The sequence below is a fragment of the Mesoplodon densirostris genome, chromosome 18, assembly GCF_025265405.1.
Source record: "Mesoplodon densirostris isolate mMesDen1 chromosome 18, mMesDen1 primary haplotype, whole genome shotgun sequence".
Taxonomy (NCBI): domain Eukaryota; kingdom Metazoa; phylum Chordata; class Mammalia; order Artiodactyla; family Ziphiidae; genus Mesoplodon; species Mesoplodon densirostris.
In genome coordinates, this window is record NC_082678.1 from 35741782 (window position 1) to 35748827 (window position 7046).

Below are 7046 nucleotides of genomic sequence, written 5' to 3' on the forward strand. Positions count from 1 at the left end.
CGCAGGTCACCGGAAACCAGGTCATCGGGAGTTCTTTAAAACCAGGAGGGGACTGAGGGGCCGCGGCCGTGATGCCCAGCTCCCCTCCTACATCCAGGCCTGATTGCCCCCGCCCTGACCACGACAGGCTCAGTAGAGGCGGGTGGGAGCTGGGGCAGGGCAGCACTGCTCATAAAGAGTAAACTCTCCTTTCCGCCGGGGCTTTGGGAGGAGCCCCTTCCCCAGCGACCTCTGTTGCTGGGAGGAGAGCTTTGCAGCTGACTCACCTGAATCCAAGGCCCAGGAAGCACCAGCAATCGCTGCAGGCTCTTTGCTGCGCCTGGAGCACCCCAGGCACACTCTCACCTCAGGACATTTGCACATGCTGTGCTTTCTGCCTGGAATGCTGCTCCCCTAGATGTCCTAAGAGCCCCTCCCTCAAATCAAATGCCACCTTTCCACTCGACTGGACTTGTCAGCCTTCCCCAACTCTCCATCCCCTTCCCAATGTCTCCAAAGCCCTTGTGGCCACCTAACAAATGTATTTGGTTTACTTATTTATTCTGGGTAGCATCAGTCACCCCCAGGAGGATATGAGCTTCCCGAGGGCAGGGTTTTATCTGTTTCTACACCACTCTCTGCCTGGCATCTGGGTCGCGCCTGGCACAAAGCAGGCACTCAATAAGTAGGGAATGAGTGAATAGTTCCGCCACTCCCATATTTGGGGCATCCTTGGGCAAACCACCTCTCTGGGCCTCAGGGACCCTGTCAGTGGAATGGGGAGGGTGAAGGATCCTGGCTGTGTGGCCTAGGGCAAGCGACTTACCCTCTCTGACTCTCAGTAGACGAGAAAATCCTAACCATAAAAACAAGAGCTAAGATGTTTGAACTCTTGCAAAGCTGCAGGCCCAGCGCTCAGCACAGTTTTCTCTGAGCCTCATAACAACCCAGTGAAGGAGAGATGGCAAGCTGACTCACGTGGAAGGGACCACAGTCACGCAGCCAAATGAGTGACGGGCTTTGAAACTGCCAGCCCAGAGCCAAGCCTGGCCTTTACCGCCAGAATGGAGCAGGTGACCCAAAGCCCAGCACAAGACCCACTACAGGAGCCAGCACTGGTTCAGACAGTCAGTGCTCAACCCCATTAGGTTTCTGCCCCCTTCTCAGCTTCTTTTCACCACATGCACCCTTCACGGGCCAGTTAAAGCTTTGTCTTTTCTGAGAAGCTTCACTGCTCCTATAAGGACGAGGGCAAAGCATGATTCCTCACCCACAAGGTCCCAAGTGGCCCAGGTGCAGCCGCCTCCCCAGCCCTTCTTGATCCCTGTGCTCCAGCCACAGGGCCTTTGCACATCCCTCTCCCTCTGCCAGGCACACACTTCTCTCTCTTCTTGGAGAGCAAGGGCGTTTTCTGCACCTGCACACACTCAGCACCAGTCAGAGCTCATCAAATACTCACCCAACAAATGAATACACGTGTGAATGATGGTCAAAACTGAATTTCAGTCCAGTGAAATTATCCCTCAAAAATGGAGACAAAGTAAAGGTGTTTTCAGACAAGGAAGGTTAAGAGAATTCATCCCCAGTAGGCTGGTCGGGAGCCTGGGAATGCTGGAAGGAGTGAAGAGCACTGAAAAGAGTAAAGCTAATCAATATTAGCCGTTTGTAACAATAGAAACATCTTGTGGGAGTTAAAATATTTATCTTGGTCACTGAGAGAAAAGTCAGTGAAACCCCCATAGGGTTTGATCCCCGCAAAAACTCTTCCCATTAGCGGCAGAGCATACATTCTTGTCAAGGTCATGCAGAGCACTGGCCAATGTCGACCACATGCAGGCACATAGAGCAAATCTCAATAGATTTCGAAGGCTTGCGATCACATAGTTTATTCTCCCAAACACAGGTGGATTAAGCTAGAAAACAGGAAGACAACTACCACATCCCCCAACATTTGGGAATTCCCCAAAACATTTTTTTTTTAACCCCAGAGACAAGTTCTAGCTGCTTCGAGTTCCCTGGACCCACCAGGCACTTTACCTGGCTGGAGTGGGTCAGGCGGGGGAGACAGCGGCTTCGAGGAGCCTCTTGGAGGAGGGACCTTTCCTGTTTAATCCCAGGTTCCAGGAGCGGAGGAGAGGGGGTGGGGTGGGGCGCTGGGTGCTCTGAGGGCTGCGGGGTGTAATAGGGGCTGAGCGTGTGTGCAAGAACCAGCAGTCCTGGCCCAAAGCTCAGGGTGAGTGGAGTGTCAGCAGGTCTTCAAGCTGAAGACTGTGCAGGCTGCCCCTTGGGCAGACCCTGAGCCGGAGCTGGAAGTGATCGTGATTAGCGCTAAGGACGGGGCAGGGCCTTGCGCACAGGGTCACAGAGGATACAGTCAGTCCAATCTCTTTCCACACGTTTGTGCTTCGTTTCCTCACCAGCATGGGATCTTATTATTCCAGATATACTTACATTAATTTAATAGTTGAATCATTATACCTTATTTAACTTGTTTTTTCCCCATGATATGTGATGTTGGACGTTTTCCCATGTGCTTTTCTTTTTGATCAGAATAGTGTTTCATGTGCACTATTTAACAGTGCACCTCCTGGGCTTTCTTTCAAAAAGACCTGTGAGCCTCAGTCTTAGCAATCTCTTGAACTTTTTAATTAAATGAATTGGGCCGTTGTAACTCTTAAGTGATTAAAATTTTTTACCTTGAAAATTTTCCAAGCCACAAAAAATTTGGAAGAATTATGCAATAAACACCTCTATACCCTTCACCTAGATTGACCCATTTTCATTCTCCAGCATTTGCTTTATCTGTTTATAAGGAGTTTTATTTGGGGGGGGTGTATTTTTTTTCTTGGCCAAGCCGCGAGTGTAGCATGCAGGATCTTAGCTCCCCAACCAGGGCTCGAACCCATGCCCCCTGCAGTGGAAGTGCAGAGTCTTAACCACTGGACCTCCAGGGAAGTCCCTATATGGAGCCTTTTTTTTTTTTTTTTTTTTCTTGCGGTACGCGGGCCTCTCACTGTTGTGGCCTCTCCCCATTGCGGAGCACAGGCTCCGGACGCGCAGGCTCAGCGGCCATGGTTCACGGGCCCAGCCACTCTGCGGCACGTGGGATCTTCCCGGACCAGGGCACGAACACGTTTCCCCCGCATCGGCAGGCAGACTCTCAACCACTGCGCCACCAGGGAAACTGGAGTTAGTTTTATATGAACTATTTGAGAGTACATGCAGACTCTTCACCCCTAAACCCTCCAGTGGATGTATCTCCTAGGAACAAAAACATTCTCCTGGGAAACCTCTCTACAATGATGAGAATCAGCAGGTTTATGGTGGATACAGAGGACAGCTAACACTGAGGCCACGTCCGAATTTCACCCACTTTCCTGTTGAGCAGACTGGCCCTCAAGTGGGTTTTGTCTGGTGGTCTCGGGGCCAGAGCGTCCCCTCAGTGCTGCGACCTCTGAACCTGCTTCCAGCTGCCCTTCCCGGTGCCTGAGCTTGACCTCTGGGCATGGGTCTCTCCTCCGCAGAGACACACGGGTTCAGCTGTTTCCTTTCCTCTGTGTTACCTGCTCGGCCATCTCCCTGGCCTGTTGTTCTTACCGATTCACAAAACTCCTGGGGTTTCATAGTCCAACTCAGGAGGGCAGCTCAGAGGCAGCCAGGGTCCACGCTGTGACCCCAGCACCTGCTGCCTGGTCCATGCGTCCCTGGTATGCTGACATCTCCGACATCTAAGGGGAAAATCCCTATGGAGGAGCCAGTGTCCCAGCAGCCAGCGTAGCCACTGGATCTGTGGGAGATGCTGGGCCTCCTCCTGGTATAGCCTCCGCCCCTCGCAGGCCAGACAGGAAATGCCCGGGTCAGAACCTGCTCAGGTTTCTGGACAAGGGCAAGTGGGACAACGCTCTGTGCTGTGGGCAAACATGGGCATCCCTGGCCCTCACCCTGGAAATACACCCCCAACCCCAAACGCCCACAAACCTTTCCAAATGGCTCCAAGGAGGGGTTTGTGGGCCCCTGTTGAGAACAGCTAGAGAACACTATGTATTGAGGGCTTCCTCTGAGCTGGCCTTGAGCCAAGCACTTGAGACACTTTATCCCGTTTGTACCGCCCAACTGTCCACTCTACAGATGAGCTTGTCGTGAGGGTCAAAGGCAGCAGCCCTTTATCCAGCTCCGGGAAGATGGCCTCTGAGGACCGTGTGAAGCTCAGACTTCGCTCAGGAAGAGGACGGGGTGAGCTGGGGGGGCTCAGGAGCCGTGGGCGGCCTTGACGACCCTGCGTGCACGAGGGGGTCCCAGTGCCCAGAGGCCTGCTGGTGGCACCGCGGGGCCCAGGGCCACAGACTGCACCCTTCTCATGGCCACTTCATGTTTTATTCTGCTTTTTTAATTAACAGATCTTATTTTCAGCATACTTTTAGGTTTATTGAAAAATTGAGCAGAAAGTACAGAGAGTTCCCATACACTTAAAAAAGTTTTTGTATTGATATAAAATTAATCATGGGCCTCCCTGGTGGCGCAAGTGGTTGAGAGTCCGCCTGCCGATGCAGGGGATACGGGTTCGTGCCCCGGTCTAGGAGGATCCCATATGCCGCGGAGCGGCTGGGCCCGTGAGCCATGGCCGCTGAGCCTGCGCGTCCGGAGCCTGCGCGTCCAGAGCCTGTGCTCCGCAACGGGGGAGGCCACAGCGGTGAGAGGCCCGCATACCGCAAAAAAAAAAAAAAAAAAAAAAAAATTAATCATTTAAACCATGCTAACATGTACAATTCAGTGCTTTTTAGCACATTCACAATGTCGTACGACCATCATCACCAACTCATTCCAGAACACTTCCGGCATCCATGTGGAAACACGAATCCATTGGCTCCCACCCCTGCCACCTCTGATCTACTTTCTGTCTCCATGGATTTGCCTGTCCTGGAAGTTTCATATAAACAGAACCAGGCGATAGGTGACCTTTTACATCTGGCATCTTTCACGGAGAGCAATGTATCTGAGGTTCTCCCACGTTGTAGCAGGTGTCAGTACTTCCGTCCTCTTTATGACTGAATGACATCCCACCATGTGTATGGACCACATTAGTTCATCTGACCACCTGCTGATGGACACCGGGGTCGCTTCTACCTTCTGGGGGCTGTGAACAGGGCTGCTGTGGACATTCACATACAGGTGTTTTTTTTTTTACGGACACTTTTTAAAATTTCTCCTGGCTATTATCTAGCAGCGAAATTACTGAGTCACATGGCAACTCTATACTTAGCCTTTGGAGGAACTTCCAGACCGTTTTCCACAGCAGCTGAACCACTTTACGTTCCCACCGGCAGCACACGAAGTTTCCAGTTTCTCCACGTCTTCCACACTTACTTCTTGGTTTTGTGATGATGGCCATTCTCACAGATGTGAGGTGGTACCTCACTGTGGTTTTGATTTGCATTTCCCTGAAGTCTAATGCTATCGAGCATCTTTTCCTGCGCTACTGGGCATCTGCACGTCTCCTCTGCCGACACGTCTGTTCGGATCCTTTGCCCATTTTTAATTGGTTATTGGCCTTTATATTATCGAGCTCTAAGGTAAAGGGTAATTACACATCAGGAATCTTTCAAACGGAAGGTGGGACATAGCTTCTCAGGGTTTTCAGCCCCATCACTGGACACAAGGCCCTGTTGTGTGTCTCCAGGGAGGACAGAGCACACCTTCCCCTGGGAGGTTGCTTCCAGGCAAACGCAAGGCCTTTCACCCAGTCAAGGGCTCTTTTTTTTTTTTTTTTTTTTTGCCGTACGCGGGCCTCTCACTGTTGTGGCCTCTCCCGTTGCGGAGCACAGGCTCCGAACGCGCAGGCTCAGCGGCCATGGCTCACGGGCCCAGCCGCTCCGCGGCATATGGGATCCTCCCAGACCGGGGCACGAACCCGTATCCCCTGCATCGGCAGGCGGACTCTCAACCACTGCGCCACCAGGGAGGCCCCAGTCAAGGGCTCTTAAAGTGTTTTTCCAGCCAAGAGCTGCTCTTCCTCTAAGCATCAGTGCCGCTGCCACCTTGTATGAACGCAGGAATAGCTCCTGCCCGCTTCTTAAAAACAGAATTATGTATGTGGTGTTTCTGCCCGTCACTACACACGAGTGACTCCTAATTTTCCATTTCTCATTTGACTTCTCTTCCAGATTCCTTCCACATGCTGAACTCCTCCCCAGCGTGGGGAGAGCGGGGGCGGGCGGGGGGATGTCTTCCAGGCACCTTGCGCGAAGCCCTCTCCACTCCCTGGTCCCCGACCCAGTGCCCCTCCCCCTCGCCCCCTCCCTCCCCACCACAAGGAATCAGTCCTCAGAGTAACTGTTCCTCTGAGGCTCAGGCCTCATCAGCTCCCACCTGGACTATCAAGGTACCTGGCCTCCCAGCCTCCCCCGTTTCCAAAGCATCCTCCACCGACAGCAGGTGGCCCCTGCTCAGAGCCCTGCAGTGGTTCTACTGCCCAGATGGAGACCCAGTCCTCGCAGGCTGGCATAGGAGACCCTCCAGGAATCAGACCCTTCGTTCGTTGGTTCATTCATTCAGTTTTCTGAGCACCTACTGTGTGCAAGGGACTGGGACACAGTGAACAAAGGACAGGGCTTTGAGGAGAAGCAAGCCTCACAGGGTGGCCAGCGGTACAGTGGGCCTGGGGGAGACAGTGGGGACAGAGAGGAAGGGACAAGACCCAGTGAGCAGGGGGCTTCCCAGAGGGGGCAGCTCCCCAGTACCCACCCCCGCTCCAGCCACTTCAAATCACCTCCAACTCCCAGAATGCACCTGCCGTCCTTGCAAACCCACCAAAGCCACCCCCCACCCCCGGCTCCCCACCCTTTGGCAAACTCTCCCAGCCTTCAGACCTAGGTGAAGTGTCTCCTCATTTGCTGAGTCCCCCACCCCCTGTACGGAGCTAATCCCTTGGTCCTACCTTTAAGACACCCCCAGCCCCACAGAGACCCCATCACAACGTTGATCTCATCCAATTATTATGTTATCTGTGACTTTCTGGGAACTGAATCGCCGTCTTGCTGTCCTTTTCTGCTGCTATAGACACAGGGAGA